Genomic DNA, 22,429 nt, shown 5'->3' on the forward strand with positions numbered 1-22,429 from the left:
TGCAAGAAGAGCACATTGAAGAGAATAGAAAATAACTGAAACGGAAGGGAAATAGGGTAGGAGAATACAGTAAGGGGGGGGAATGCAAGAAGAGAGAAATGAAAAAAGATAAAATGAAAGAGAAATGCAAGAAGAGGGAAATGGAGGGATGGAATGCAAGAAGAGGGAAATGGGGAGGGAATGCAAGAAGAGGGAAATGGGGGAGGGAATGCAAGAAGAGGGAAATAGGGGCAATGCAAGAAGAGGGGAATGGAGGGAGCGAATGCAAGAAGAGGGAAATGGGGAGGGAATGCAAGAAGAGGGAAATGGGGGAGGGAATGCAAGAAGAGGGAAATAGGGGGAATGCAAGAAGAGGGAAATGGAGGGAGGGAATGCAAGAAGAGGGAAATGGGGAGGGAATGCAAGAAGAGGGAAATGGGGGGGGAATGCAAGAAGAGGGAAATGGAGGGAGAAAATACAAGAAAAGGGAAATGGGGGAGGGAATGCAAGAAGAGGGAAATGGGGGAGAGAATGCAAGAAGAGGGAAACGGGGGAGGTTATGCAAGAAGAGGGAAATGGGGGAGGGAATACAAGAAGAGGGAAATGGGGGAGGGAATGCAAGAAGAGGGAAATTGGGGAGGGAATGCAAAAAGAGGGAAAAGGAAGAAGGGAATGCAAGAAGAGGGAAATGGGGGAGGGAATGCAAGAAGAGGAAAATTGAAAGGGAATGCAAGAAGAGGAAATTGGGGAGGGAATGCAAGAAGAGGGAAATGGGGGAGGGAATGCAAAAAGAGGGAAATGGGGGGGTGCAAGAAGAGGGAAAATCGGGGAGGGAATGCAAGAAGAGGAAAATGGTGGAGGGAATGCAAGAAGAGGAATTTGTGGGCGGAAATGCAAAAATAAGGAAATGCAAGAAAGGGGAATTGAGGCTGAAATGGAAGAAGAGGAAATAGGAGATAACTGAAACGGAAGAGAAATGGGGTAGCGGAATGCAGGGAAGAGTGAATGCAAGAAGAGGGAAATGGGCGGAAGGATCTGAAGAAGATGAAAATTATGGGAGGGAATGGAAGAGGAGGAACATGGGGGAATGCAAGAAGAGGGAAATGGAGGAGGTTATGCAATAAGAGGAAAATAGGGAGCATACAAGAAGAGGGAAACGGAGGGCGGATGCAAGAAGAGGGAAACAGGGAAAATGCAAGTAGACGGAAATTGGAGAGGAAATGTAAAAAGATTGAAATGGGGGAGGGAATGCAAGGAGAGAGAAATGGGAGGAGGAAATGCACAAAGAGGAAAACAGGAAGAATGTAAGAAGATAAAAATGAGGGAGTGAATGCAAGAAGAGGGAAATGAAAGAATGTAGAATGGAAAAGAAATGGAAGAAGACAGAAATGAGTGGAAGGTCCGAAGAAGATGAAAATTAGGGGAGGTAATGCAAGAAGAAGAAAATGGGGGGAACGCAAGAAGAGGGAAATTGAACAAGATGGGATGTAAATGAAAGGAAAGAAGAGGGAAATGGTGGTGTACCTGAAGAAGATGGAAAGGGGGAAAGGGCGTGCAAGAAGAGGAAAATGGGGTGAGTCGATTCAAGAAGAGGGAAATGGGATGGGCTAAAAGTAGAGGAAAATAAAAGATGAAAGGGAAGGAAAATGAAAGAAGAGGGAAAAGCAGGGGAATGAACAGAAGATGATAAAAATGGGGGATGCAAGAAGAGGGAAATGGGGATGTACCTGAATAAGATGGGGAGAGGGAGTGCAAGAAGATAAAAATGGGGTGAGGCAATACAAGAAGAGGGAAATTGGGGGATGGAATGCAAGTAGAGGAAAAAGAAAAGAAGATGAAATGTAAGGAAAATGGAAGAAGGGGGAAAAGGGGGGGAATGAACTGAAGAAGATGACAATGGGGGATATAAGAAGAGGGAAATGGAGGGAGGAAATGCAATAAGAGGAAAATGGGGGGGTGCAATAAGAGGGAAATAGAGGGAGGAAATGCAAGAAGAGGGAAATGGGGAAGGGATGCAAGAAGAGGGAAATGGGGGAGGGAATGTAAGAGGGAAATGGGGGAGGGAATGCAAGAAGAGGGAAATGGAGGGAGGAAATGCAAGAAGAGGGAAATGGGGAGGGAATGCAAGAAGAGGGAAATAGAGGGAGGGAATGCAAGAAGAGAGAAATGGGGAGGGAATACAAGAAGAGGGAAAACGAGGAGGTTATGCAAGAAAAGGGAAATGGGGGAGGGAATACAAGAAGAGGGAAATAGGGGAGGGAATGCAAGAAGAGGGAAATGGGGGAGGGAATGCAAGAAGAGGGAAATGGGGGAGGGAATACAAGAAGAGGGAAATTGGGGAGGGAATGCAAGAAGAGGGAAATGGAGGGAGGGAATGCAAGAAGAGAGAAATGGGGAGGGAATACAAGAAGAGGGAAAACGAGGAGGTTATGCAAGAAAAGGGAAATAGGGGAGGGAATACAAGAAGAGGGAAATAGGGGAGGGAATGCAAGAAGAGGGAAATGGGGGAGGGAATGCAAGAAGAGGGAAATGGGGGAGGGAATACAAGAAGAGGGAAATTGGGGAGGGAATGCAAGAAGAGGGAAATGGGGGAGGGAATGCAAGAAGAGGAAAATTGAATGAGGGAATGCAAGAAGAGGAAATTGGGGAGGGAATGCAAGAATAGGGAAATGGGGGAGGGAATGCAAGAAGAGAGAAATGGGGGGTGCAAGAAGAGGGACATGGGGGAGGGAATGCGATAAGAGGAAAATGGGGGAGGGAATGCAAGAAGAGGAATTTGGGGGTGGGAATGCAAGAATAAGGAAATGGAAGAAAGGGGAATTGAGGCTGAAATGGAAGAAGAGGAAATAGGAGATAACTGAAACGGAAGAGAAATGGGGTAGCGGAATGTAGGGAAGAGTGAATGCAAGAAGAGAGAAATTAAAAAAGATACAATGGAAGAGAAATGGAAGAAGAGGGAAATGGGCGGAAGGATCTGAAGAAGATGAAAATTATGGGAGGGAATGCAAGAGGAGGAACATGGGGGAATGCAAGAAGAGGGAAAAGGAGGAGGTTATGCAATAAGAGGAAAATAGGGAGCATGCAAGGAGAGAGAAATGGGAGGAGGAAATGCACAAAGAGGAAAACAGGAAGAATGTAGGAAGATAAAAATGAGGGAGTGAATGCAAAAAGTGAAATGGGGAAGGAATGCAAGAAGAGGGAAATGAAAGAATGTAGAATGGAAAATAAATGGAAGAAGAGAGAAATGAGTGGAAGGCCCGAAGAAGATGAAAATTAGGGGAAGGAATGCAAGAAGAAAATGGGGGGAATGCAAGAAGAGGGAAATTGAAGAAGATGGGATGTAAATGAAAGTAAAGAAGAGGGAAATGGTGGTGTACCTGAAGAAGATGGAAAGGGGGAAAGGGCATGCAAGAAGAGGAAAATGGGATGAGTCGATTCAAGAAGAGGGGGATGGGATGGGATGAAAGTAGAGGAAAATAAAAGATGAAAGGGAAGGAAAATGAAAGAAGAGGGAAAAGGAGGGGAATGAACAGAAGATGATAAAAATGGGGGATGCAAGAAGAGGAAAATGGGGATGTACCTGAAGAAGATGGGGAGAGGGAGTGCAAGAAGAGGAAAATGGGGTGAGGCAATACAAGAAGAGGGAAACTGGGGGATGGAATGCAAGTAGAGGAAAAAGAAAAGAAGATGAAATGTAAGGAAAATGGAAGAAGGGGAAAAGGGGGGGAATGAACTGAAGAAGATGACAATGAAGGGGATATAAGAAGAGGGAAATGGAGGGAGGAAATGCAATAAGAGGAAGATGGGGGGGATGCAAGAAGAGGGAAATGGAGGGAGGAAATGCAAGAAGAGGGAAATGGGGAGGGAATGCAAGAAGAGGGAAATAGAGGGAGGGAATGTAAGAGGGAAATGGGGGAGGGAATGCAAGAAGATGAAAATGGAGGGGATACAAGAAGAGGGAAATGGGGAAGGGGATGCAAGAAGAGGGAAATGGGGGAGGGAATGCAAGAAGAGGGAAATGGAGGGAGGAAATGCAAGAAGAAGGAAATGGGGAGGGAATGCAAGAAGAGGGAAATAGAGGGAGAGAATGCAAGAAGAGGGAAATGGGGGAGGGAATGCAAGAAGAGGGAAATGGGGGAGGGAATGCAAGAAGAGGGAAAACAGGGAGGGAATGCAAGAAGAGGGAAATGGGGGAGGGGATACAAGAAGAGGGAAATGGGAGAGGGAATGCAAGAAGAGGGAAAAGGAGGGAGGGAATGCAAGAAGAGGGAAATGAAAAAAGATAAAATGGGAGGCAATGCAAGACGGAGAATATGGCAGAGGGAATTGCAAGAAGAAGAAAACAGGGAGAATGCAAGAAGACGGAAATTGGGAGGGAATGTAAGAAGACGGAAATGATGGGGGAGGGAATGCAAGAAGAGGGAAATTAAGTTAAGAAATGCAAGAACAGGGAAAGGTGTAGGGAATCCAATAAGAGGAAATTGAATGAGGGAATGCTAGAATTAGGAAATAGAGGAAAGGGGGAAAGGGCGTGCAAGAAGAAGAAAATGGGGTGAGTCGATTCAAGAAGAGGGAAATGGGATGGGATGAAAGTAGAGGAAAACAAAAGATGAAAGGGAAGGAAAATGAAAGAAGAGGGAAAAGCAGGTGAATGAACAGAAGATGATAAAAATGGGGGATGCAAGAAGAGAGAAATGGGGATGTACCTGAAGAAGATGGGGAGAGGGAGTGCAAGAAGAGGAAAATGGGGTGAGGCAATACAAGAAGAGGGAAACTGGGGGATGGAATGCAAGTAGAGGAAAAAGAAAAGAAGATGAAATGTAAGGAAAATGGAAGAAGGGGGAAAAGGGGGGGAATGAACTGAAGAAGATGACAATGGGGGATATAAGAAGAGGGAAATGGAGGGAGGAAATGCAATAAGAGGAAAATGGGGGGGTGCAAGAAGAGTGAAATAGAGGGAGGAAATGCAAGAAGAGGGAAATGGGGAAGGAATGCAAGAAGAGGGAAATGGGGGAGGGAATGTAAGAGGAAAATGGGGGAGGGAATGCAAGAAGAGGGAAATGGAGGGAGGAAATGCAAGAAGAGGGAAATGGGGAGGGAATGCAAGAAGAGGGAAATGGGGGAGGGAATGCAAGAAGAGGAAAATGGAGGGAATGCAAGAAGAGAGAAAACAGGGAGGGAATGCAAGAAGAGGGAAATGGGGGAGGGGATGCAAGAAGAGGGAAATGGGGAAGGGGATGCAAGGCGAGGGAAATGGGGGAGGGAATGCAAGAAGAGGGAAATTAAATTAAGAAATGCAAGAAGAGGGAAGGGTGGAGGGAATGCAATAAGAGGAAATTGAATGAGGGAATGCAAGAATTAGGAAATGAAGGAAAGGGGAATAGAGGCTGAAATGGAAGAAGAAGAAATAGGAGATAACTGAAACGGAAGGAAAATGGGGTAGGGGAATGCAAGAAGGGGGAAAGGGGAGGAGGGAATGCAGGAAGAGAGAAATGAGAAAAGATAAAAAAGAGGGAAATGGGCAGAAGGATCTGAAGAAGACGACAATTAGGGGAGGGAATGCAATTGGATGAACATTGGGGAATGCAAGAAGAATGAAATGGAGGGAGGAAATGCAAGAAAAGAGAAATGGAGGGGTGAAATGCAACAAGACGGAAATGGGGAAGGGAATGCAAGAAGAGCACATTGAAGAGCGAATAGAAGATAACTGAAACGGAAGGGAAATGGGGTAGGGGAATGCATAAAGGGGGGTGATGCAAGAAGAGATAAATGAAAAAAGATAAAATGGAAGAGAAATGCAAGAAGAGGGAAATGGAGGGGGAATGCAAGAAGAGAGAAATGAAAAAAGATAAAATGGAAGAGAAATGCAAGAAGAGGGAAATGGAGAGATGAAATGCAAGAAGAGGGAAATGGGGAAGGTAATGCAAGAAGAGGGAAATGGGGGTGGGAATGCAAAAAGAGGGAAATAGGGGGAATGCAAGAAGGGGGGAAATGGAGGGAGGGAATGCAAGAAGAGGGAAATAGGGGGAATGCAAGAAGAGGGAAATGGGGTAGGGAATGCAAGAAGAGGGAAAACAAGGAGGTTATGCAAGAAGAGCGAAATGGGGGAGGGAATACAAGAAGAGGGAAATGGGGGAGGGAATGCAAGAAGAGGGAAATGGAGGGAGGAAATGCAAGAAGAGGGAAATGGGGAGGGAATGCAAGAACAGGGAAATAGAGGAAGGGAAATGGGGAAGGGGATGCAAGAAGAGGGAAATGAAAAGAGATAAAACGGGAGGCAATGCAAGACTGAGAATATGGCAGAGCGAATTGCAAGAAGAAGAAAACAGGGAAAATTGGAAGACGGAAATTGGGAGGGAATGTACAAAGACGGAAATGGGGGAGGGAATGCAAGAAAAGGGAAATTGAATGAGGGAATGCAAGAATTAGGAAATGGAGGAAAGGGGAATAGAGGCTGAAATGGAAGGAGAAGAAATAGGAGATAACTGAAATGGAAGGAAAATGGGGTAGGGGAATGCAAGAAGGGGGAAAGGGGAGGAGGGAATGCAGAAAGAGAGAAATGAAAAAAGATAAAATGGAAGAGAAATGGAGGAAGAGGGAAATGGGCAGAAGGATCTGAAGAAGATGACAATTAAGGGAGGGGATGCAATTGGGTGAACATTGGGGAATGCAAGAAGAACAAAATGGGGGAGGGAATGCAAGAAGAATGAAATGGGGAAGGAATGCAAACAGAGGGAAAAGGAGGAGGTTATGCAAGAAGATGGAAATGGAGGGAGGAAATGCAAGAAGAGGGAAATGGGGAGGGGATGCAAGAAGAGAGAAATGGGGGAGGGAATGCAATTGGATGAACATTGGGGAATGCAAGAAGAATGAAATAGGGGAGAGAATGCAAGAAGAATGAAATGGGGAAGGGATGTAAAAAGAGGGAAAAGGAGGAGGCATTGAAGAGCGAATAGAAGATAACTGAAACGGAAGGGAAATGGGGTAGGGGAATACAAAAAGGGGGGAATGCAAGAAGAGAGAAATGAAAAAAAGATAAAATGGAAGAGAAATGCAAGAAGAGGGAAATGGGGGAGGGAATGCAAGAAGAGGGAAATAGGGGGAATGCAAGAAGAGGGAAATAGAGGGAAATGGAGGGAGGAAATACAAGAAGAGGGAAATGGGGTGGGAATGCAAGAAGAGGGAAGTGGGGGAGGGAATGCAAGAAGAGGGAAGTGGGGGAGAGAATGCAAGAAGAGGGAAATGGAGGGAGAAAATACAAGAAGAGGGAAATGGGGGAGGGAATGCAAGAAGAGGGAAATGGGGGAGGGAATACAAGAAGAGGGAAATGGGGGAGGGAATGCAAGAAGAGGGAAATTGGGGAGGGAATGCAAGAAGAGGGAAAAGGAGGAGGTTATGCAAGAAGAGGGAAATGGGGGAGGGAATACAAGAAGAGGGAAATGGGGGAGGGAATGCAAGAAGAGGGAAATGGGGGAGGGAATACAAGAAGAGGGAAATTGGGGAGGGAATGCAAGAAGAGGGAAAAGGAGGAGGTTATGCAATAAGTGGAAAATAGGAAGCATACAAGAAGAGGGAAATGGAGGGGGGATGCAAGAAGAGGGAAACAGGGAAAATGCAAGGAGACGGAAATTGGAGAGGAAATGTAAAAAGACGGAAATGGGGGAGGGAATGCAAGGAGAGAGAAATGGGAGGAGGAAATGCACAAAGAGGAAAACAGGAAGAATGTAAGAAGATAAAAATGAGGGAGTGAATGCAAAAAGTGAAATGGGGAAGGAATGCAAGAAGAGGGAAATGAAAGAATGTAGAATGGAAAAGAAATGGAAGAAGAGAGAAATGAGTGGAAGGTCCGAAGAAGATGAAAATTAGGGGAGGTAATGCAAGAAGAAGAAAATGGGGGGAACGCAAGAAGAGGGAAATTGAAGAAGATGGGATGTAAATGAAAGGAAAGAAGAGGGAAATGGTGGTGTACCTGAAGAAGATGGAAAGGGGGAAACGGCGTGCAAGAAGAGGAAAATGGGATGGGATGAAAGTAGAGGAAAATAAAAAATGAAAGGGAAGGAAAATGAAAGAAGAGGGAAAAGCAGGGGAATGAACAGAAGATGAAAAAAATGGGGGATGCAAGAAGAGGGAAATGGGGATGTACCTGAAGAAGATGGGGAAAGGGAGTGCAAGAAGAGGAAAATGGGGTGAGGCAATACAAGAAGAGGGAAACTGGGGGATGGAATGCAAGTAGAGGAAAAAGAAAAGAAGATGAAATGTAAGGAAAATGGAAGAAGGGGGAAAAGGGGGGGAATAAACTGAAGAAGATGGCAAAGGGGGATATAAGAAGAGGGAAATGGAGGGAGGAAATGCAATAAGAGGAAAATGGGGGGGGGGTGCAAGAAGAGGGAAATAGAGGGAGGAAATGCAAGAAGAGGGAAATGGGGAAGGGATGCAAGAAGAGGGAAATGGGGGAGGGAATGTAAGAGGGAAATGGGGGAGGGAATGCAAGAAGAGGGAAATGGGGGAGGGAATGCAAGAAGAGGGAAATGGAGGGAGGAAATGCAAGAAGACGGAAATGGGGAGGGAATGCAAGAAGAGGGAAATAGAGGGAGGGAATGCAAGAAGAGGGAAATGAGGGTGGGAATGGAAGAAGAGGAAAATGGAGGGAATGCAAGAAGAGGGAAAACAGGGAGGGAATGCAAGAAGAGGGAGATGGGGGAGGGGATGCAAGAAGAGGGAAATGGGGAAGGGGATGCAAGAAGAGGGAAATGGGGGAGGGAATGCAAGAAGAGGGAAATGGGGGAGGGAATGCAAGAAGAGGGAAATAGAGGGAGGGAATGCAAGAAGAGGGAAATGAGGGCGGGAATGGAAGAAGAGGAAAATGGAGGGAATGCAAGAAGAGGGAAAACAGGGAGGGAATGCAAGAAGAGGGAGATGGGGGAGGGGATGCAAGAAGAGGGAAATGGGGAAGGGGATGCAAGAAGAGGGAAATGGGGGAGGGAATGCAAGAAGAGGGAAATGGGGGAGGAAATGCAAGAAGAGGGAAATGGGGGAGGGAATGCAAGAAGAGGGAAAAGGAGGAAAGGGGGAAAGGGCGTGCAAGAAGAGGAAAATGGGGTGAGTCGATTCAAGAAGAGGGAAATGGGATGGGATGAAAGTAGAGGAAAATAAAAGATGAAAGGGAAGGAAAATGAAAGAAGTGGGAAAAGCAGGTGAATGAACAGAAGATGATAAAAATCGGGAATGCAAGAAGAGGGAAATGGGGATGTACCTGAAGAAGATGGGGAGAGGGAGTGCAAGAAGAGGAAAATGGGGTGAGGCAATACAAGAATAGGGAAATTGGGGGATGGAATGCAAGTAGAGGAAAAAGAAAAGAAGATGAAATGTAAGGAAAATGGAAGAAGGGGGAAAAGGGGGGAATGAACTGAAGAAGGACGGAAGGAAAATGGGGTAGGGGAATGCAAGAAGGGGGAAAGGGGAGTAGGGAATGCAGGAAGAGAGAAATGAAAAAAGATAAAATGGAAGAGAAATGGAAGAAGAGGGAAATGGGCAGTAGGATCTGAAGAAGATGACAATTAGGGGAGGGAATGCAATTGGATGAACATTGGGGAATGCAAGAAGAATGAAATGGGGGAGGGAATGCAAGAAGAATGAAATGGGACAGGAATGCAAAAAGAGGGAAAAGGAGGAGGTTATGCAAGAAGAGGGAAATGGAGGGAGGAAATGCAAGAATTGGGAAATGGAGGGAGGAAATGCAAGAAGAGGGAAATGGGGAGGGGATAGAAGAAGAGAGAAATGGGGGAGGGAATGCAATTGGATGAACATTGGGGAATTCAAGAAGAATGAAATGGGGAAGGGAATGCAAGAAGAATGAAATGAGGAAGGAATGCAAAAAGAGGGAAAAGGAGGAGGTTATGCAAGAAGAGGGAAAAGGAGGAGGTTATGCAAGAAGAGGGAAATGGAGGGATGAAACGCAACAAGAGGGAATTGGGGAAGAGAATGCAAGAAGAGGGAAATGGGGGAGGGAATGCAAGAAGAGGGAAATAGGGGGAATGTAAGAAGAGGGAAATAGGGAGAATGCAAGAAGAGGGAAATGGAGGGAGGGAATGCAAGAAGAGAGAAATGGGGTGGGAATGCAAGAAGAGGGAAAACGAGGAGGTTATGCAAGAAGAGGGAAATCGGGTGGGAATGCAAGAAGAGGGAAAACGAGGAGGTTATGCAAGAAGAGGGAAATCGGGGAGGGAATACAAGAAGAGTTAAATGGGGGAGGGAATGCAAAAAGAGGGAAATGGGGGAGGTAATGCAAGAAGAGGGAAATAGGGAGGGAATGCAAGAAGAGGGAAAACGAGGAGGTTATGCAAGAAGAGGGAAATGGGGGAGGGAATACAAGAAGAGGGAAATGGGGGAGGGAATGCAAGAAGAGGGAAATGGGGGAGGGAATGCAAGAAGAGGGAAATGGGGGAGGGAATACAAGAAGAGGGAAAAGGAGGGAGGGAATGCAAGAAGAGGGAAATGGGGGAGGGAATGCAAGAAGAGGAAAATTGAATGAGGGAATGCAAGAAGAGGAAATTGGGGGGTGCAAGAAGAGAGAAATGGGGGGGTGCAAGAAGAGGGAAATGGGGGAGGGAATGCAAGAAGAGGAAAATTGAATGAGGGAATGCAAGAAGAGGGAAATTGGGGGGTGCAAGAAGAGAGAAATGGGGGGGTGCAAGAAGAGGGAAATGGGGGAGGGAATGCAAGAAGACAGAAATGGGGGAGGGAATGCAAGAAGAGTAAAATGGGGAGGAAATGCAAGAAGAGGAAAATGGGGGCGGGAATGCAAGAATAAGGAAATGGATGAAAGGGGAATTGAGGCTGAAATGGAAGAAGAGGAAATAGGAGATAACTGAAACGGAAGAGAAATGGGGTAGCGGAATGCAGGGAAGAGTGAATGCAAGAAGAGAGAAATTAAAAAAGATAAAATGGAATAGAAATGGAAGAAGAGGGAAATGGGCGGAAAGATCTGAAGAAGATGAAAATTATGGGAGGGAATGCAAGAGGAGGAACATGGGGGAATGCAAGAAGAGGGAAAAGGAGGAGGTTATGCAATAAGAGGAAAATAGGGAGCATAGAAGAAGAGGGAAATGGAGGGCGGATGCAAGAAGAGGGAAATAGGGAAAATGCAAGTAGACGGAAATTTGAGAGGAAATGTAAAAAAGACGGAAATGGGGGAGGGAATGCAAGGAGAGAGAAATGGTAGGAGGAAATGCACAAAGCGGAAAACAGGAAGAATGTAAGAAGATAAAAATGAGGGAGTGAATGCAAAAAGTGAAATGGGGAAGGAATGCAAGAAGAGGGAAATGAAAGAATATAGAATGGAAAAGAAATGGAAGAAGAGAAAAATGAGTGGAAGGCCCGAAGAAGATGAAAATTAGGGGAGGGAATGCAAGAAGAAGAAAATGGGGGGAATGCAAGAAGAGGGAAATTGAAGAAGATGGGATGTAAATGAAAGGAAAGAAGAGGGAAATGGTGGTGTACCTGAAGAAGATGGAAAGGGGGAAAGGGCGTGCAAGAAAAGGAAAATGGGGTAAGTCGATTCAAGAAGAGGGAAATGGGATGGGATGAAAGTAGAGGAAAATAAAAGATGAAAGGGAAGGAAAATAAAAGAAGAGGGGAAAGCAGGGGAATGAACAGAAGATGATAAAAATGGGGGATGGAAGAAGAGAGAAATGGGGATGTACCTGAAGAAGATGGGGAGAGGGAGTGCAAGAAGAGGAAAATGGGGTGAGGCAATACAATACAAGAGGGAAATTGGGGGATGGAATGCAAGTAGAGGAAAAAGAAAAGAAGATGAAATGTAAGGAAAATGGAAGAAGGGGAAAGGGGGGGTGAACTGAATAAGATGACAATGGGGATATAAGAAGAGAGAAATGCAATAAGAGGAAAATGGGGGGGTGCAAGAAGAGGGAAATAGAGGGAGGAAATGCAAGAAGAGGGAAATGGGGAAGGAATGCAAGAAGAGGGAAATGGGGAAGGAATGCAAGAAGAGGGAAATGGGGGGATGCAAGAAGAGGGAAATGGAGAGAGGAAATGCAAGAAGAGGGAAATGGGGAGGAAATGCAAGAAGAGGGAAATAGAGGGAGGGGATGCAAGAAGAGGGAAATGGGGGAGGGAATGCAAGAAGAGGAAAATAGAGGAGGGAATGCAAGAAGAGGGAAAACAGGGAGGGAATGCAAGAAGGGGGAATGGGGGAGGGGATGCAAGAAGAGAGAAATGGTGAGGGAATGCAAGAAGAGGGAAATGGGGGAGGGAATGCAAGAAGAGGGAAAAAGAGGGAGGGAATGCAAGAAGAGGGAAATGAAAAAAGGTAAAATGGGAGGCAATGCAAGACGGAAAATATGGCATAGGGAATTGCAAGAAGAAGAAGAAAACAGGGAGAATGCAAGAAGACGGAAATTGGGAGGGAATGTAAAAAGACGGAAATGGGGGAGGGAATGCAAGAAGAGGGAAATTGAATTAAGAAATGCAAGAAGAGGGAAGGGTGGAGGGAATGCAATAAGAGGAAATTGAATGAGGGAATGCAAGAATTAGGAAATGGGGGAGGGAATGCAAGAAGAATGAAATGGGGAAGGAATGCAAAAAGAGGGAAAAAGGAGGAGGTTATGCAAGAAGAGGGAAATGGAGGGAGGAAATGCAAGAAGAGAGAAATGGAGGGATGAAATGCAACAAGAGGGAAATGGGGAAGGGAATGCAAGAAGAGCACATTGAAGAGCGAATAGAAGATAACTGAAACGGAAGGGAAATGGGGTAGGGGAATGCAAAAAGGGGGGAATGCAAGAAGAGAGAAATGAAAAAAGGATAAAATGGAAGAGAAATGCAAGAAGAGGGAAATGGAGGGATGAAATGCAAGAAGAGGGAAATGGGGAAGGGAATGCATGAAAAGGGAAATGGGGGAGGGAATGCAAGAAGAGGGAATGGGGGAGGGAATGCAATAAGAGGGAAAACGAGGAGGTTATGCAAGAAGAGGGAAATGGGGGGAGGAAATGCAAGAAGAGGAAAATTGGGGAGGGAATGCAAGAAGAGGAAAATAAAAGAAGATGGGATGTAAATGATAGGAAAGAAGAAGGAAATGGGGGTGTACCTGAGGAAGAGGGAGTGCAACAGGAGAAATATGGGGTAAGGCAATGGAATTAACTGAAGAAGATAAAAATGGGGGATGCAAGAAGAAGGAAATGGGAATGGAAAGTGGGGGAATATGGGTGGGAAATGAAAGAAAAGAAAAATGTGGAGAGGAATGGAAGAGGAGGTAAATGGGGTAGGTGTCATGCCACGGCATGAGTAACTGGAGCTTGGCACTGAATGGGTTAAGGGATTTGACTTATTCTAGGTCCGGTAACATTTGTTCACACCTTTCCTTTTGGAGCCAGAACCCAAAATAAAACTTGATTACCCCATGCTGGGTATTGTCACCTTGGACAGGAAGGGATTCCTGTGGAAGAGTGAAAGGCCAGACATCCTGGCAACATCTCCCTGGGGTGTGGAGACAGGGTATCAATGGACACAGGGTAAAATTAATAAATGCATAATGTCCAAAATATGATGAGTACATAACTTTTGGGCCCCATCATACATTGCATCCTTATGCCTGTGATGTGCTGGTTTCAGGGAGACCAAACACGCCATGCAGGCATGTCAATAGCAAGTGTTATGCGAATGTGTCCTTTTGCCAACTGACACAGGTGTGGAGTTTGGTATGGAAATGATCACTAGGACCAGAGAATTATGATGATCCTGGTGTCATAATTATGCCAAGCTCGGCCGGCGTCATATTACATATTTTCTGATCCCAGACCAAAGTTGAGCAGATATAACCCCGCCTTCAGAAGGTCATAGTTCTGAACCCCCTACTCCCATCCCCTTGCTCAGGTAACAGGAAAAGGGCGGTCTTGGGGGGGATAAAAAGGTGGGCAATTGGTAATGGAGGGAGAGCCTGTTTTTACCATCAGAGAGACAACATCAAGGTTCCAAGGAAGTGTGGTATGATACTCTGTTTTATCCCTTTTATTTTATACTGTTTTGTACTTCTACTATTTTAGTCTATGTCTCTTTTTACATGCATTTTTGTGTAACAGCACTGTGACCCATTTTATACTCAGATTAAACATTTTTAATCAGTTCTGTCTTTGTTCTCTAACCGAATTCAGCCTGGAGATAGCCTTTTGTATACATATAGATACGTCACGTTACTAAGCGGTTAACTATATAGATATCAGTTTGGGGATTGTGTAGTTATCGCAGTCTAATTGTTTTTGGGTAACCTAAGACGCCCGGTTTTAAAGTTCTTGGTGGTGGCAGCGTGTTTTACACTGGGAGTTTTGGGGTGACTGGTTGGGGTTGGTGGTGGTTGCTTGGTGCCCTGCGGGGAAAGTGACCAAACGCGCCGGAAGTCTGGTTGGCGTTTGCCCCTTGTTACGCCCGTACTCCCACGTCACGGCTCGGCCGATAGCCCTGTCTGTGACAAACTGGTGGCATAGCGGTGGGATAGATAGATATATTGATTGATTGATAGATAGATAGATATATATATATTTTTTAGAGGTTTTTAGTGCTGACTGGATTCGCCTGAAGCACTAGAAGAAATTGCATACCTTTTTGTGTAATTTCCAAAGACAGAGCTCAGTGCTGATTTAAAAAGACATACAAAGTACAAAACAGTTTCCCCTCCCTACTCTTGCTTTTCTTTCTCTATACCATTTCCGAATATGGAGGCCTATCGCAAACAACCCAAAGAGGCCCTGGAATTGATGTGCCAAGCAAGGGATTTACAAACTTTTGGCAAAAGCAAGGAACAACTTATTGCTGACCTTATGGAGACCGACAGGCACACTGTACAGCCAGAGACGGACACCGAAAGCGTGACAGAGCTGCCTACTACTGCAGGAGCGCTCATTGGAATGCCTAGTGGTTGTACCCCTCAAAGTGCTATGGACATTTGCGCAACAGAGTTATTTCGGCAACTGATGGCTTCAAATCCTCGGGAGGCCATGCAGGTGATGATTCAACAGCAGGCTGTAGAACAGGAAAGATTGGCAGCTAGAGAAGCTGCAGAAAGAGAAGCACAGAGACAAGAAAGGCTTGCAGAAAGAGAAGCAGAGAGACAAGAAAGGCTGGCAGAAAGAGAAGCTGCAGAAAGAGAAGCAGAGAGACAAGAAAGGCTGGCAGAAAGAGAGGCACAAAGGAGACATGAGCTGGAAATGGCCAAGTTGCAGTCCACTGTTCAGTCCTCCCTGAACAGTAATGCATCAGATCCCAGCACACGTAGGCTTCGCAAGGATGATTTTCCCTCCCTGGAAGAAGGGACTGATTTGGATGTATTCCTAAAAAGTTTTGAAAAAGTGTGCAGGCAGCACCAACTACCCTCAGACCAGTGGGGGAGATATTTAACCCCACAACTGAAAGGAAAAGCCTTGGATGTGTTTGTGTCCCTTCCCTCAGAGACTGATAACGATTATGAAGCAATCAAATCTGCCTTGCAAAAAACTTTTAACCTTACTCCTGAGGCTTACAGGAAAAAGTTTAGGAGCATGCAGCAGAGTGCGTCATCCAGCTGCATTCTATATGTTGCACAATTGGAAACCGCGTACAAGCAATGGGTTACTGGAGTACAAGTTACTACCTATGAAGCTATTAATGACTTAATGGTCCTGGAACAATTCTTACAGACCCGGAGCCCCGATGTACGCGAATGGTTTTTAGAAAGAAAGCCGAAAACAGCTAGGGATGCCGCAGAGCTGGCAGATGACTACGCCGACATTCGTGCATCTAGGCGTGGAGTTGTGTCAGCTGGCACTTCCACCTGGAGAGGGGCTACAGTTCCATCATCATCCACAAGATCAGCAGCGAGGACTTCACCACCAACTGCCAATGGGGCAAGGGCTAGGTCTGGTGAGTCACACGCTCGCCGTTGTTTTCAATGCAACCAGATTGGGCATCTGAGCTTTAATTGCCCCACTAGAAATCCACCCCAACCTGCTCGTGGGGGTGGGAGCGCCCCTGAAGGGGCACCATCAGTTTTGCTTGTGGGTGGGCCTGTGGCGAGAAAGGAGGATAACCTGCAGAGTGTAACTGTGACCATGGGACTGAGAGATTCTGGAGCTTCATTCACCTTGGTGCGCCCTGAAGTGGTGAATACGGAGGACATAATCCCTGGAAGAACCATGTCCATCAAAGGAATTGGGGGCGTGCGCCCTGCTGTGCCCATGGCACGTGTGTACCTGGATTGGGGTGCGGGGAAAGGTTTGCGGGAAGTGGGTGTTTCTGAGGATATCCCTGTTAATGTTCTGTTGGGGAATGATTTGGGCCGGATGCTATGTCACTATGCTCCAGAGGACACTGCTTGCGAGCCAGACGGGCTGACTGAAAGCCCTGCTTCACCTGAAGTTCTGTGTGAAACTTTGGGGGACATTGTGAAATGTGATCACTGGGAGGGAGGGCAGAGCGAATCTGTGCCAGAACCAGGGGTCTCTGAGGTGCCATGTGAGAAGGTGGAGGTTTTGCATCACTGGGAGGGAGGGCAGAGCAAATCTGTGCCAGAACCAGGGGTGTCTGAGGTGCCGTGTGAGAATGTGGAGGTTTTACATCACTGGGAGGGAGGGCAGAGCGAATCTGTGCCAGAACCAGGGGTGTCTGAGGTGCCGTGTGAGAATATGGAGGTTTCACATCACTGGGAGAAAAGGCAGATTGAATCTGTGCCAGAACCAGGGATGTCTGAGGTGCTTTGTGAAAGTGTGAGAGGACCACCCGACTGTGCAGAAGGGCAGAGAACGAGCGAATGTCCGTCTGTGCCAGAACCCAGAATGTTGGAGGTGCCGTGTGAGAATTTGAAGGCTTTGCATCACTGGGAGGGAGGGCAGAGTGAATCTGTGCCAGAGCCAGGGATGTTTGAGGTGCTGTGTGAAAATGTGAGGGGGCCACCTGACTGTGGAGAAGGGCAGAGGGTGAGTGAGTGTTCCTCTGTGTCGGGATTAGCTAGTTCCCAGGGTCCTGTATGTATGCCTCCTTGGAGTGGAACAGGTGGAGTGACAGAGGTTTCATCCATAGCTGTGGTAACCTGGCAGCAGAATAGGGGACAGAGAGAGGGCTTTTGTGCACCTGTGCCCGTATTCTGTGGGACTACCAAGTCAGGACACAAGGGAGAGGGTGAAACTGGTGACCATTCTGTTATCCCTCACGTAGTGCCTACTTGGTTTGGGAACTCAGGGCGGGACACCCTAGCTACCCATCAAGGAGATTTGTTGGGGCTTGTAGCTATACCGAGCTGCATGAAGAAACAATCTGTTATTAAGGGGGTGGACTATGCCCCTGGGTACCCTGAGACCATGGCCTTATCCTGTAGCAGAGCAGATAAGGTAGCTGATGCTTTGCTCAGTATATTCTGTAGGGTGGGTTTTCCCAAAGAAATACTTTATCTAAGCCGGAAACTGTTACCCAGGGAAAGAGTAGGTTGGCGCAGAGATAAGCTTGTGGCTTAATCTCTGGGCCACCCTCTTAAAGGGGGAGGTGTCATGCCACGGCATGAGTAACTGGAGCTTGGCACTGAATGGGTTAAGGGATTTGACTTATTCTAGGTCCGGTAACATTTGTTCACACCTTTCCTTTTGGAGCCAGAACCCAAAATAAAACTTGATTACCCCATGCTGGGTATTGTCACCTTGGACAGGAAGGGATTCCTGTGGAAGAGTGAAAGGCCAGACATCCTGGCAACATCTCCCTGGGGTGTGGAGACAGGGTATCAATGGACACAGGGTAAAATTAATAAATGCATAATGTCCAAAATATGATGAGTACATAACTTTTGGGCCCCATCATACATTGCATCCTTATGCCTGTGATGTGCTGGTTTCAGGGAGACCAAACACGCCATGCAGGCATGTCAATAGCAAGTGTTATGCGAATGTGTCCTTTTGCCAACTGACACAGGTGTGGAGTTTGGTATGGAAATGATCACTAGGACCAGAGAATTATGATGATCCTGGTGTCATAATTATGCCAAGCTCGGCCGGCGTCATATTACATATTTTCTGATCCCAGACCAAAGTTGAGCAGATATAACCCCGCCTTCAGAAGGTCATAGTTCTGAACCCCCTACTCCCATCCCCTTGCTCAGGTAACAGGAAAAGGGCGGTCTTGGGGGGGATAAAAAGGTGGGCAATTGGTAATGGAGGGAGAGCCTGTTTTTACCATCAGAGAGACAACATCAAGGTTCCAAGGAAGTGTGGTATGATACTCTGTTTTATCCCTTTTATTTTATACTGTTTTGTACTTCTACTATTTTAGTCTATGTCTCTTTTTACATGCATTTTTGTGTAACAGCACTGTGACCCATTTTATACTCAGATTAAACATTTTTAATCAGTTCTGTCTTTGTTCTCTAACCGAATTCAGCCTGGAGATAGCCTTTTGTATACATATAGATACGTCACGTTACTAAGCGGTTAACTATATAGATATCAGTTTGGGGATTGTGTAGTTATCGCAGTCTAATTGTTTTTGGGTAACCTAAGACGCCCGGTTTTAAAGTTCTTGGTGGTGGCAGCGTGTTTTACACTGGGAGTTTTGGGGTGACTGGTTGGGGTTGGTGGTGGTTGCTTGGTGCCCTGCGGGGAAAGTGACCAAACGCGCCGGAAGTCTGGTTGGCGTTTGCCCCTTGTTACGCCCGTACTCCCACGTCACGGCTCGGCCGATAGCCCTGTCTGTGACAGTAGGGAAAAGGGGAAATGCAAGATGAGAGAAAACAAGGAGAAAATGTAAAAAGAGGATAACAGTGAGCATGGACAAAGAGGGAAATGGTGGGAGGGAATGGAAGAAGAGGGGAATTAAATAAAATAGAATGGAAAGGAAATGGAAAAAGAGGGAAACAGTGGGAAGAGTTTAGGAAAATTGTTAAATTTAAGAAAAGAGACTAGAAGCTGATATGGAAGAAGAGGAAATAGGAGATAACTGACATGGAAGGGAAATGGAAAAAGGGGGGATTAGGGAGGAGAAAGGAAAAAGAGAAAAATGGGGGAGGAAATGGAAGAAGAATTGGAGGAAGGAATGCTATAAGAGGGAAATTGGGCAAGGGAATACAAGAAAAGTGAAATGAAAGAAAATGGGATGGAAATGAAAGGGAAGAAAAGGGGAGTGAAGAAGATGGAAATAGAGGGAGGGAATTCAAGAAGATACAAATAGATGGAATGCAAGAAGAGGGGAAATGGGAAGGGAATGGAAAGAGTGAAATGAAAAAAGGGGGAATATGAGCAGGAAAGGAAGAAGAGGAAATAGGAGATTACTGAAAAAGAAGGGAAATGGAAAAAGTGGGAAATATGGGAAGGAATTGGAAGAAAAGGGAAATGAGGAAGGGAATGGAAGAGGGGAGAAACGGGGGGGAATGCAAAAAAAAGAAAAATGGAGGAGGGAATGCAAGAAGAGAAAAATAGGGAGAATGCAAGAAGGGGGAATGAAAGAAGATAGAATGGAAAAGGAAATTGAAGAGGGAAATGGGGAGCCTAAATAAGATGAAAATATGGGGAGGGAATGCAAGAAAAGGAAAATGGAAGAATGCAAGAAGATAAAAATGGGCGAGGAAATGCAAGAAGAGGTATTTGGGGAGAAAATGAAAAGATTGAAAATGGATGGGAAAATAGAAAAAGGGAGAAATCGTGGTGGTAATTGGAGGAATAGGAAAATGAGGAAGGGAATGGATTAAGAGGGAAATAAAAGAAGATGGATATGAAGGGAAACAAAAGTAGAGTGAAATGGGGTGCAAGAAGAGGAAAATGGGAACAGAAAGAGAGGGAAATGGAAGAAGGGAGAATAGGAGAGGAAATGGAAAAAGCGAATATAGGAGATAACTGAAATGGAAGGGAAATGGAAAAAAGGGTGAAAAATGGGGTGGAATTGAAAGACGAGGGAACTGTGGGGAGGGAATACAAGAAGAGAAAAATTGGGGGAATGCTAGAAGAGGACAATGGGGAAGTGAATGCAAGAAGAGAGGAATAGGGGGGAGGGAATACAAGAAGAGGAAGGGAAGGGAAGAGGATAGAAGAAGAAGAAGAGCATGTGGGAGAAGTAAGAGAAATTTAGTGGAATGGAAGGAGAGATAAAGGGGTAGAAATGGAAGAATAGAAAATTTGAGGTGGAAGAAGAAGGAAATACGAGAGGGAAACGGTGGGATGGGGGGAGATATTGGTGGGAATGGAAGCGGGAGATCAGGGTGGAGCCCAAAGGGAGGGCAGTTCTTTAAGCCATGGTCCCTCAGAGGTTCCCCCCAGGGGGGTTTTCCTCTCCTTTGTGCTGAAGAATAACTCTGAGTCCAGAGGCAACCTTTAATTTGGTTGTATTTCTAGAATCATTAACCCTAGAGTTGGTGTATAAATATTTTCCTGGCAAATTAACTGAAATGTTGTAATATAATAAAGTATTCATATATTCATACACATTGTCTTATGGCTTTATTACCTGAAACAACATTAAAAAAGGAAGAAGAAAAAATGTCGGTGCGCTAAGCTAGTCTCAGGCTCAAATAATACAAATGTATAATATGAGGCCTACCAAACAGTGTGAGCATGCTGCAAATACAGTGTGTTGGCTGTACAATGTATACAAAAAACAAAATACTGTCTGCGCTTCTCACCCTAATAAAGTTGGCAACAAATATATAAACATAATATAAATGAGAGGTTTTGGTTATATGAATTGGCCAAAGCATAATTAAGCTCACCCGCCACGTCAAGGCACACTCTTAATTATGCTTTGGCCAATTCATATAACCAAAACCTCTCATTTATATTATGTTTATATATTTGTTGCCAACTTTATTAGGGTGAGAAGCGCAGACAGTATTTTGTTTTTTGTATACATTGTACAGCCAACACACTGTATTTGCAGCATGCTCACACTGTTTGGTAGGCCTCATATTATACATTTGTATTATTTGAGCCTGAGACTAGCTTAGCGCACCGACATTTTTTCTTTTCCCTGTTTGCACATATTTGAGGTTGTTGGCTCCTCATCAGTCTGGTTGCAGCTTGCTGTCCAGGGGTTAATTGGGAGGAGGTTTAATTGCACCTCCCCCAACACATTAATAAGGTTTTGGTAGCAGTATAAACTGCTTTGTGTGCCCACTATGTAGGAGGTGAGAGTAGGATCTCACCCTATTGAGAGTGTGCCTTGACGTGGCGGGTGAGCTTAATTATGCTTTGGCCAATTCATATAACCAAAACCTCTCATTTATATTATGTTTATATATTTGTTGCCAACTTTATTAGGGTGAGAAGCGCAGACAGTATTTTGTTTTTTGTATACATTAAAAAAGGAAGGATGGTGGGTGCAAATGTGAACTAGTGTAATCTATGTATGGAGAATGAATGTACATGTGTATTTGTGTGTGTGATAATGTTTGTATGTATGTTTGTGCTTTACTGAAAGTGAGTAATATCCCTGCTAACTTGTAGGTAAATACATTTTAAAAAGAGTATTTAGAAATAATAAAGACAGATAATGAATTTGAAGAATAAAGGCGACGCATAATATATGTTATAAGTGCATATGATGGCTGGGATGTCCCTTTAACAGCACTTCTAGGTTGTTTATTGCCTGCTATGATGATTACACCGCTTTTCACCAAAATTGGTACATAACACCAATTTGGTATTATCCTTTACAGGGAGCTCCACCTCTAACATTCATGTACCGAGGTCCCCATGATGTATAACTCTGCCACTGTTCGGCGTAGTGATTAAAGATGTACCTCCTTTCCATTAACCCTTTAAAAAGAATGTATCTGTTGTACAAAGTAGTATAAGTTGTTCGAGGAAGAGGGAGTTTATAAGAGAACTGAACTTTTAAACACCCAGATAACACTTTAAAAGCCAACCTCAGTAAGCTTCTTGTGCAAACAAAACAACGCAAGGCCAGCTATGCTATCTTGAAGGGCAAACTTGTCACAATTGCTCATTGATAATGGAGAGTATAAGTAAGAAGTGCAGCTCTCCTAAATGCTCCCCTGTTTAGTGAATACACCCTATTATCTTAGACCTGAGTAGCTGTAGACATTTAGTTTCTGCTGAACAATAACTTCCTTCATTCATGACAATCGGTTCAATAGTACAACTATATAAAAATGGTCCCTTACAGGTCTAAATATAGACCCCATACAAAGTTTGAAAGCAAGGTAAAAATCTTAAATGCAGCTGGTGTTTTAAGTAAAAAAAAATTTATAGGAAGTAAAAAAAGCATTAACAACGCTCACTGCACAAAAACCCAAACAACTAATTCTAAGTTAATTATTTTTACAAATACAGACATTAAAGTCATCAAAGAACGACTTGTGTAAAAAAAAAAACTAACCTAGTCCGCTATAAATAGAACAAATCACTATCGCTACATTAGTGACACATAGATGTGTTACTAAGTTTGGCTCCATTTAAAATATTATGAAAAATTGAAT

General features: G+C 44.9%; 2 long non-coding RNA genes across 3 annotated transcripts; both read left to right on the plus strand.

The window, feature by feature from the left end:
- The first annotated feature begins 5,871 nt into the window (after positions 1-5,871).
- On the plus strand, positions 5,872-10,086 carry LOC128502140 (uncharacterized). Its single transcript, XR_008355096.1, has 2 exons — positions 5,872-5,922; positions 9,958-10,086. It is a non-coding gene; the product is annotated as an uncharacterized LOC128502140 (long non-coding RNA).
- A 110-nt stretch (positions 10,087-10,196) lies between these two features.
- On the plus strand, positions 10,197-20,415 carry LOC128502139 (uncharacterized). Of its 2 annotated transcripts, none has more exons than XR_008355095.1 (2): positions 10,197-10,216; positions 20,017-20,415. It is a non-coding gene; the product is annotated as an uncharacterized LOC128502139 (long non-coding RNA). The 2 variants fall into 2 exon arrangements; XR_008355094.1 differs by having other exon boundaries at positions 10,199-10,216; positions 20,027-20,415.
- Positions 20,416-22,429: the final 2,014 nt, after the last annotated feature.

This window comes from Spea bombifrons, chromosome 7 (genome assembly GCF_027358695.1).
Source record: "Spea bombifrons isolate aSpeBom1 chromosome 7, aSpeBom1.2.pri, whole genome shotgun sequence".
Classification (NCBI taxonomy): domain Eukaryota; kingdom Metazoa; phylum Chordata; class Amphibia; order Anura; family Pelobatidae; genus Spea; species Spea bombifrons.